The following is a 10841-nucleotide window of genomic DNA, read 5'->3' on the forward strand; positions in this document are numbered from 1 at the left end:
TTGAGTTCACTGATTTCCAGCCCCACACTTCTCTTGTTTACCAGACATGATCCTAACACAGGCCTTGAGTGATATCAGGAGGCCTTTTGTTTGGACTAATTCAGTCTTTCTGTCTCCCTTTCCTACCTTTTCCCATCAACCTTTGTTACTGTAGGTCGTTGTGGCAGCTTAAGAACTTTCATATGCTTTTTACAGTTGAGCTCACAGAGGGTGAATTTGTCAACCCACTTATCACACCACTGCCCTTCCTCTGCTTGTAGGAGATGGACCTCCTGGAGCCGATGAGGGGGGAGAACAGCACCTTGGTGACCAAATTCATCCTCCTAGGTCTCTCCAGCAACCTGCAGGAGCAGCTCATCCTCTTTGGGGTCTTCACAGCCATCTACCTGGTGGCCCTGATGGGCAACGTGCTCATCTTACCTCTGATTAGCCTGGACTCCTGGCTCCACACACTCATGTACTTCCTCCTGGGCAACTTCTCAGTGGTGGACATTGGCTCCACCAGCTCCACCATGCCCAAGATGTTAGCCAATTACCTGTTGCAGGACAAGTCCATCTCATGGACTGGCTGCCTCTCTCAGATATTCTTCTTCATCTCCTTCGGGGGGATCGAGTGCCTGCTGCTGGAGGTCATGGCCTAGGACTACTACGTTGCCATCTGTCACCCTCTGTACTACGGCACGTTCATGAGCCGGCGGGCATGCGGCTGTGCACTCATCCCTGATGTCCATCCTGTCCTTCTGCTGGGGCAACGTCCTCTGCCACTTCTTCTGTGACATCCCCCCACTCTTTCAGCTCTCCTGCTCCAACACCTGGGCCAACCAGGCTATCACCTTCACCTTGAGTGGTGCTGTGATCCTGGGCTCCTTGCTGGGGACCCTGGTGTCCGTCCTATGTGTACATTGTGCTGGCCGTCCTCAGGATCCGCACAAGGGAAGGGCACCTCAAGGCCTTCTCCACCTGCACCTCCCACCTGGCCATGGTCAGCCTCTATTTTGACACTGTTATGTTCACCTACATCCACCCCAACTCCACCATCTCAAAGCATCAGGACCGGGCACAGCCCGTGCTCTATGGCATCGTCACCCCCATGCTCAACCCCATTATCTACAGCCTGAGGAAGAAGCAGATGAAAGGGGCACTCCGAAAAGCCCTGGCTAGGAGCTAGGCAGGTGAAGGGAAGTTGCAGTTGCTTGGGAGCCAGGACTCCTGGGTTCTATGTCTGGTTCTGGGAGCGGAGTGGGGCCTAGAATGTTTGGGGGGCTGGAAGTCAGGACTCCTGGGTTTTATTCCAGCTCTGGGAGGGGTGTGGAGACTAATGGATAAAGCATGGGGATGTGAGAGTCAGGATTCCTAAGTTCCACACCCAGTTGAGGGGAAAACTCAGTGCGTGTATGTGTATACACAAGGGATTGTTATTCCAGGTGCCAAAGCTGAAAGGTTTTTTTTCTGTTTTTGTCTGACTATTTTCCAGTTTTCAGCAGGATTGGGTGTAACATTTTGTGGTTTGGGGCAAAATAGTTTGTTTTTTCTTTGCTGAAAACCTTTAAAAAAATCTAAAAAAGTCCATTTTCAGTTTTCAGACCATAAGTCAACAATTTCTGAGGAGTCATATTCCCATTGGGAGGAAGAATGGGTAGCGCAGCATCATGACAAACACTCTCACTTGTTCCTGCCTCAGTTGTTGAAATTTGTAGCTGGAAAACCTCAGTCCAAGATGCTTGACAAGGATCACAGAGTGGTATATCCATAGTTTATGTGTATCATCTCCTGTTATGAAGCTGTTTTGCTAACTGCAGAAATCTCAGAACTGGTTGAAAAATACCAATTATTTTCACAGGAAATAAATAAATAAATAAATAAATAAATAAATAAATAAATAAAAGCTTTGTTTTGAAAAAAAAAAAAATCCACAAAAATGGTTTGGGGTTTTTTGTTTGGTTGGGTTTTTGCAACAAAAATAAAGGCCCCTGTCATAACTATAAAGGGGAAGGGTAACAGCTCTCCTGAGTACAGTACTATAAAATCCCTCCTGGCCAGAAACTCCAAAATCCTTTTCCCTGTAAAGGGTTAAGAAGCTCAGGTAACCTGGCTGACACCTGACCCAAAGCACCAATAAGGGGACAAGATACTTTCAAATCTTGGCGGGGGGAAGGCTTTTGTTTGTGCTCTTTGTTTTGGGGGTTGTTCGCTCTTGGGACTGAGAGGTTCTCCAAATCAATCCAGGTTCTCCAAATCTTTCTGAACAAGTCTCTCATATTTCAAACTTGTAAGTAAACAGCCAGGCAAGGCGTGTTAGTTTATCTTTGTTTTCTCAACTTGTAAATGTACCTATTACTAGAGTGTTTATCTCTGTTTGCTGTACTTTGAACCTGAGGCTAGAGGGGGGTCCTCTGAGCTCTTTAAGTTTGATTACCCTGTAAAGTTATTTTCCCATCCTGATTTTACAGAGAGGATTTTTACCTTTTTCTTTAATTAAAAGCCTTCTTTTTAAGAACCTGATTGATTTTTCCTTGTTTTTAGATCCAAGGGGGTTGGATCTTGATCCACCAGGAGTTGGTGGGAGGAAGGAGGGGGGATGGTTAATCTCTCCTTGTTTTAAGATCCAAGGGGTTTGGATCTTGATCCACCAGGAGTTGGTGGGAGAAAGGAGGGGGATGGTTAATTTCTCCTTGTTTTAAGATCCAAGGGGTTTGGATCTGTATTCACCAGGGAATTGGTGAAGGTCTCTCAAGGCTACCCAGTGAAGGGAATTAGCTTTGGGATGGTGGCAGCAGACCAGATCTAAGCTGGTAGTTAAGCTTAGAAGTTTTCATGCAAGCCCCCACATTTGTACCCTAAAGTTCAAAGTGCAGAAGCAGCCTTGACATGGTGGCAAAGGTGGGATCATTTTAAACCAAAAGCCAGTAAGATTTTTTTTCTCCTTCTAGCTGCTTGGAAAGCAGAGCTGAAAGTAGATGCATATCTTATCTCTCCTTGCCTGAAGGCAGAGGTGTTAAGTTTTTTTAACAAGGGTCTTTGTTAAGAGAAGGGTTCAATCAGTGAGCAAACAACTGGTAAAAAGAATGTACAAGCTGAATTGTTTTTTTTTTTCTTTCTACTCGGGGATAGACAGTTAGAAAGTCTCTGTTACCTCAGCAGCAGCCTGAGCTGAGTGCATCCCAGTTTCAGTCAACTGCAGAGGGGTGTGGCCCAGCACAAGAAAACAGGAAAATGACTACCAAAGAAGTAACTAACAAAATAGAACTGGCCAGACTAGAAGCAGAAGAAAATGAAAAAAAACATCAGAGACTGCTTCAATTAAAAAAACTCGAGCAAGAAGCTGAAGAGAAAGCCAAAGAGGAGGCCCACAAGAGAGCTATGAAGCTGAAAGAAAAAGAGATGGAGCAGAGAGAAAGAGAAGAGAAAGCCAAAGAGGAGGCCCACAAGAGAACTATGGAGCTAAGAGAAAAAGAGATGGAGCATGAACTGGAATTAGCACGGGCTAGACCGGCTATAACAGCCAATTCTAACAACCCCTCTCCAGGTACCCCTTCCCATCCCAGAAAATTCCCCACCTACAAGGCAGGCGATGATACTGAGGCCTTCTTAGAAAATTTTGAAAGGGCCTGCCTTGGATACAGCATCACTACAGACCAGTACATGGTAGAGCTGAGGCCGCAGCTCAGTGGACCCTTAGCTGAGGTGGCGGCTGAAATGCCTAAGGAACACATGAACAGTTATGAACTTTTTAAAAACAAGGCCAGACTCAGAATGGGGCTAGCACCCGAGCATGCCCGTCGGCGGTTCAGAGCCCAAAGGTGAAAACCAGATGTGTCATTTACCCGACATGCCTACCACATTGACAAAAATTGTGATGCCTGGGTATCAGGAGCAAATGTTAAATCTCTGGAAGATCTGGTTTCCCTAGTAAAACTGGAACAGTTTTTAGAGGGTGTTCCTGAGGAAATAGAAAGGTACATCTTAGATGGGAAGCCCAAAACTGTAACCGAGGCGGGGGAGATTGGAGCCAAATGGGTGGAGGTGGCAGAAAACAAAAAAAACTAGTAGCAGTTGGAGCGAATATCAGAAGGGGCAAGCCGAAACAAAACCTTACCACTGGGGACAACCCAAGGCCCCACCCACATCCCAAGGGAACCCCCAGACGCCTTCTCACCCCACCACACCAGTCTCCACCAACCAACATCGCCCCGGTGATACCTTAGCAGGGCGATGTTTTAAATGTAATGAACTGGGACATATAAAGGCTCACTGCCCCAAAAACCCCAACCAATTACAGTTCATTACACCCCAATCACACCAAAGATCCCCAGACCCAGATGCCTCTCTCATACCCTCGGAGCGAAGGGAAACCTTGAGAGTGGGCGGAAAAAAGGTTATCGCTTGGAGGGATACTGGGGCACAAGTGTCAACTATCCACCAATCCTAGTGGACCCCAAACTCATCAACCCGGAGGTTCCAGTGACAATTCAACCCTTCATGTCACAGTCTGTAACCTTGCCTACAGCCAAGTTGCATGTCCAGTACAAGGGCTGGTCAGGAATGTGGACTTTTGCAGTCTATGACAATTATCCCATCCCCATGCTGCTGGGGGAAGACTTGGCCAACCATGTGAAGCTAGCCAAGAGGGTGGGAATAGTCACCCGCAGCCAGACTAAGCAAGCTTTCACCCCCATCCCTGTTCCTGAGCCATCCACCAGGGCCCCGTCTGTGTTACCAGAGACCCAAACAAAGGTGGTGGAACCGGATCCCCTGCCAACGACTGCAACAGCCATAGTGGATCCAATCCCAGAGACCCAGCCAAAGCCAGTCCCAGAACCGGAACTGGCAACGCGACCAGCAACAGAACCATTACCAGCACTGAGTCCAGCGCTTGCAAACCTGTCTACCACTCCAACGCCAGAGGGCACCAGCGAGCCTAAACTGGCAGAAGCAGCAGATAACCCTACCCAAGAGGCTCAGCCAGAGCCTGAGATACCACATAGTGCACCAGCGGACAGCGGTTCACAGTCAATGGAAACAGCCCCAGCACTTGCATCGCTTCCAGAGGGACCAAGCCCCTGTCCACAGTCCAAGGAGGAACTGATGTCTCCAGGATCAAGGGAACAGTTCCAGGCCGAGCAGGAAGCAGATGACAGCCTTCAGAAAGCTTGGGTGGCGGCACGGAGCACCCCACCGCCTCTCAGCTCTTCTAACCGATCCCGGTTTGTTGTAGAACAAGGACTTTTATACAAGGAGACTCTTTCTGGTGGGCACCAGGAAGACTGGCATCCTCAAAGACAGTTGGTAGTTCCCACTAAGTATCGGGTAAAGCTCTTGAGCTTAGCCCATGATCATCCCAGTGGCCATTCTGGGGTAAACAGAACCAAAGACCGGTTGGGGAAGTCCTTCCACTGGGAGGGAATGGGCAAGGACGTTGCTAATTATGTCCGGTTTTGTGAGGTGTGCCAACGAGTGGGAAAGCCCCAAGAGCAGGTTAAAGACCCTCTCCAGCCACTACCCATAATTGAGGTCCCATTTCAGCGAGTAGCTGTGGATATTCTGGGTCCTTTCCCAAAGAAGACACCCAGAGGAAAGCAGTACATACTGACTTTCATGGATTTTGCTACCCGATGGCCGGAAGCAGTACCCTTAAGCAACACCAGGGCTAAAAGTGTGTGCCAGGCATTAGCAGACATTTTTGCCAGGGTAGGTTGGCCCTCCGACATCCTTACCGATTCGGGAACTAATTTCCTGGCAGGGACCATGAAAAACCTGTGGGAAGCTCATGGGGTGAATCACTTGGTTGCCACCCCTCATCACCATCAAACCAATGGCCTGGTGGAGAGGTTTAATGGAACTTTGGGGGCCATGATATGTAAATTCATAAATGAACACTCCAATAATTGGGACCTAGTGTTGCAGCAGTTGCTTTTTGCCTACAGGGCTGTACCACATCCCAGTTTAGGGTTTTCTGCATTTGAACTTGTGTATGGCCGCGAGGTTAAGGGGCCATTACAGTTGGTGAAGCAGCAATGGGAGGGGTTTACGCCTTCTCCAGGAACTAACATTCTAGACTTTGTAAGCAACCTACAAAGCACCCTCCGACACTCTTTAGCCCTTGCTAAAGAAAACCTAAAGAATGCTCAGGAAGAGCAAAAGGCCTGGTATGATAAACATTCCAGAGAACGGTCCTTCAAAGTAGGAGACCAAGTCATGGTCTTAAAGGCTCTCCAGGCCCATAAAATGGAAGCGTCGTGGGAAGGACCATTCACGGTCCAGGAGCGCCTAGGAGCTGTTAACTATCTCATAGCCTCCCCCACCTCCAACATAAAGCCTAAGGTATACCATGTTAATTCTCTTAAGCCCTTTTATTCCAGAGAATTAAACATTTGCCAGTTTACAGCCCAGGAAACAGATGACACGGAGTGGCCTGAAGGTGTCTACTACGAAGGAAAAAGGGACGGTGGCGTGGAAGAGGTGAACCTCTCCACGATCCTTGGACATCTGCAGCGACAGCAGATCAAGGAGCTGTGCACAAGCTTTGCACCAATTTTCTCAGCCACTCCAGGACGGACCAAACGGGCATACCACTCCATTGACACAGGTAATGCTCACCCAATTAGAACCCCACCCTACCGGGAGTCACCTCATGCCCAAACTGCTATACAAAGGGAGACCCAGGACATGCTACAGATGGGTATAATCCGCCCCTCTAATAGTGCATGGGCATCTCCAGTGGTTGTAGTTCCCAAACCAGATGGGGAAATACGCTTTTGCGTGGACTACCGTAAGCTAAATGCTGTAACTCGTCCTGACAACTATCCAATGCCATGCACAGATGAGCTATTGGAGAAATTGGGACATGCCCAATTCATCTCTACTTTAGACTTAACCAAAGGGTACTGGCAAGTACCATTAGATGAACCCGCTAAGGAAAGGTCAGCCTTCGTCACCCAGGCAGGGGTGTATGAATTCAATGTACTCCCTTTCGGATTGCGAAATGCACCCGCCACCTTCCAAAGACTTGTAGATGGTCTCCTAGTGGGATTGGGAGAATCTGCAGTTGCCTACCTCGATGATGTGGCCATTTTTTCTGATTCATGGACAGAACACCTGGAGCACCTGGAAAAAGTCTTCGAGCGCATCCGGCAGGCAGGACTAACTGTTAAGGCTAAAAAGTGTCAAATAGGCCAAAACAGAGTGACTTACCTGGGGCACCAGGTGGGTCAAGGAACTATAAATCCCCTACAGGCCAAAGTGGATGCTATCCAATAGTGGCCGGTTCCAAAGTCAAAGAAACAGGTCCAATCCTTGTTAGGATTGGCCGGATATTATAGGCGATTTGTACCACACTACAGCCAAATCGCTGCCCCGCTGACAGACCTAACCAGAAAGAAACAGCCAAATGCAGTTCAGTGGACTGATGAGTGTCAAAAGGCCTTTCACCAGCTTAAGGCGACACTCATGTCTGACCCTGTGCTAAGGGCCCCAGACTTTGACAAACCGTTCCTAGTAACCACAGATGCGTCCGAGCGAGCCGTAGGAGCAGTTTTAATGCAGGAAGGACCGGATCAAGAATTCCATCCTGTCGTGTTTCTCAGCAAGAAACTGTCTGAGAGGGAAAGCCACTGGTCAATCAGCTAAAAGGAATGCTACGCCATTGTGTACGCGCTGGAAAAGCTACGCCCATATGTTTGGGGACGGCGTTTCCAACTACAAACAGACCATGCTGCGCTACAGTGGCTTCATACCGCCAAGGGGAATAACAAAAAACTTCTTCGGTGGAGTTTAGCTCTCCAAGATTTTGATTTTGAAATACAACACATTTCAGGGGCTTCTAACAAAGTGGCTGATGCACTCTCCCGGGAAAGTTTCCCAGAATCAACTGGTTAAAAATTGTTCTTGGAATGTGGAACATATTGTTAGTTTTTATATAATCAGTAGTATGTCTAAAGGTGCATGTGTCTTATTAACTCTGTTTTCTCCTAGAGCTCCAGGAAGAAATCACAGCCAGTGTGGAACCGGCTGTCCAACACTATCTGTGATTTGGGGGGCGTGTCATAACTATAAAGGGGAAGGGTAACAGCTCTCCTGAGTACAGTACTATAAAATCCCTCCTGGCCAGAAACTCCAAAATCCTTTTCCCTGTAAAGGGTTAAGAAGCTCAGGTAACCTGGCTGACAGCTGACCCAAAGGACCAATAAGGGGACAAGATACTTTCAAATCTTGGCGGGGGGGAAGGCTTTTGTTTGTGCTCTTTGTTTTGGGGGTTGTTCGCTCTTGGGACTGAGAGGGACCAGACATCAATCCAGGTTCTCCAAATCTTTCTGAACAAGTCTCTCATATTTCAAACTTGTAAGTAAACAGCCAGGCAAGGCGTGTTAGTTTATCTTTGTTTTCTCAACTTGTAAATGTACCTTTTACTAGAGTGTTTATGTCTGTTTGCTGTACTTTGAACCTGAGGCTAGAGGGGGGTCCTCTGAGCTCTTTAAGTTTGATTACCCTGTAAAGTTATTTTCCCATCCTGATTTTACAGAGAGGATTTTTACCTTTTTCTTTAATTAAAAGCCTTCTTTTTAAGAACCTGATTGATTTTTCCTTGTTTTTAGATCCAAGGGGGTTGGATCTTGATCCACCAGGAGTTGGTGGGAGGAAGGAGGGGGGATGGTTAATCTCTCCTTGTTTTAAGATCCAAGGGGTTTGGATCTGTATTCATCAGGGAATTGGTGAAGGTCTCTCAAGGCTACCCAGGGAAGGGAATTAGCTTTGGGATGGTGGCAGCAGACCAGATCTAAGCTGGTAGTTAAGCTTAGAAGTTTTCATGCAGGCCCCCACATTTGTACCCTAAAGTTCAAAGTGGGGAAGCAGCCTTGACACCCCCAAAATCATTTTTTTCAAAAACAGTTCTTTGTAACAATATTACGTTATAATAAAAATATCCAATGGTTCATAAAAATCTTCAGTTTCAAAAAGCATTTTGGGATAAATGTTTCAGTTTTTGGTAAAAGCATCTGCTGTTGGGTAAAAAATTTGGTTAAAAACCTTTTACAATAAAAAAATATTGTTTTTGAAAACAGAATTGTTTAAACAGACATTTTTTACAAAAATTGAAAAATGTTTAGTTTCTGCGGTTTCAATGGAAAACTGGAAATTGTCAACAAAAATGTCATTTTCCTGGAAACATTTCTGATTTGGTGAAAAAAACCCTTGTTCCTTGGAAAAATGGTTGGGTGAAATATGTTTTACCATCAGCATGGATAGCACATCCAGAGAGGACTTAATGACTAATAACTATGGGTAGCTGATAATTGAGAATCGATTATTTAATCATTTATTATTTATTATTGGTATTGCTGGAGCCCTGTGAACCAGAGTCATGGAACAGAGCCCCATTGTGCTAGGTGCTGTACAGACAGAATTAAAAGGAGTTTCCTGCCCCAAACAGCTGATTGTCTGTCCCATCCAATGCCCATAATCACTCTCTGGGTGGATGTATTGCAAGGTTACTGTGACTGTAACTCTGGGGAGTGTTTGCCAATGGGCACTTGTACATCAATGACCGGTTAGGTGTGTGATGTGGTCCCTGTGGCTATAGCAATATTCCCGGGGGAGAATCCTGGATGTGACTGCATTGGTTCATTTAGTGGGGGTGTTTTAGGCCTGATGGTTAAATCCAATACTTCTAGTTTTGTCTCTTTGTCTCTGGTCCTTTCTTAATGTCAGCCTCCAGAACCGAATGTTATCATTTTAACTCGCGGAGTTGAGCACAATGCAGGAACCATGGGAAAGGTTCCCTGGCCGACAATATGCCGGAGGTCAGACTAAATGTGCTGAATGCTCACAGCTGGTGTGAATTGTCTGTAGCTCCATTGGAGTCAATGGATCCCATCAGTAGCTAGTGTGAATCACCTGTAGCTCCACTGGAGTCAACTGGCCAGATCCCCAGCTGCTGTAAATCACTCATTGGAGTCAGTGGGTCAGAATTAGGTCCCCCAGGTTAGTGGTTTTCCTAACTCCCTCATGCTCTTTTGACACGCCAAGTCATAATGAACCACAATCATTCTCCTTTTTATTCCAGCTTTGTGTCACCAGTTGCACCTGTCCAAATGGGTGTGTCCTGGTCCCACATTACAATTGTCCTCTTGAAGGTAAATCCGCTTGTAAGAGATGACACTTGTCTTGTCTCACAGAAACCAGATTTGTTTTTCTTCCCGTGGTTCCTGTTTTATCTTCAAATTCCCTTCGGATGAATAAAACTCCAGTGAATCTTTTGGTCTGCTCATTAGGCAGCCAAACCATGGCAATCAGCACATGGAGACTGAGTCCTGTGCAACCTACCCTTTCTTGTCATTGCATTTACACTTTGTAGTTTAAAGCTCTTCTCAAATAATCTGCCACACAAATCCCAAGATCTGACATCCTGACATCTCTTTCAGATGTGATAGAAAAGACAAAAACCAAATAGGAGTTAAACATTAGATGCAAATTAGGAGTCAAACAGCTGCATTCCAGGGCCTGTGTAAACAGACTTGGAGCTTCATAGGTTTTAAGACTAGAAAGGACCTTTTGATTAGAGCCTCCTGTCTGACCTGTATATCACTGGCCATTAAAAGGTATCTGGTTCCCCCTGTATTGAGCCAAATAACTTGTGTGTGTCTAAAGCATCTTCCCGAAGGGCCTCCAGTCTGGATTGGAAGACATCAAGTGATGGAGACTTCCTTTGGGTATTTGTTCCAGTGGTTGATCACCCTCACTGGTAAACATTGATGCCTAATTTCTCATTTGACTGTCTGGCTTCAGCTGGAGACTTCCTTTGGGTATTTGTTCCAGTGGTTGATCACCCTCACTGGTAAACATTG

At 46.4% G+C, this 10841-nt stretch overlaps 1 pseudogene; it reads left to right on the forward strand.

The window, feature by feature from the left end:
• Positions 1 to 238: 238 nt before the first annotated feature.
• On the forward strand, positions 239 to 1168 carry LOC135888408 (olfactory receptor 5AR1-like; annotated as a pseudogene).
• The last annotated feature ends 9673 nt before the right edge of the window (positions 1169 to 10841 follow it).

The sequence above is a fragment of the Emys orbicularis genome, chromosome 13, assembly GCF_028017835.1.
Source record: "Emys orbicularis isolate rEmyOrb1 chromosome 13, rEmyOrb1.hap1, whole genome shotgun sequence".
Lineage (NCBI taxonomy): Eukaryota > Metazoa > Chordata > Testudines > Emydidae > Emys > Emys orbicularis.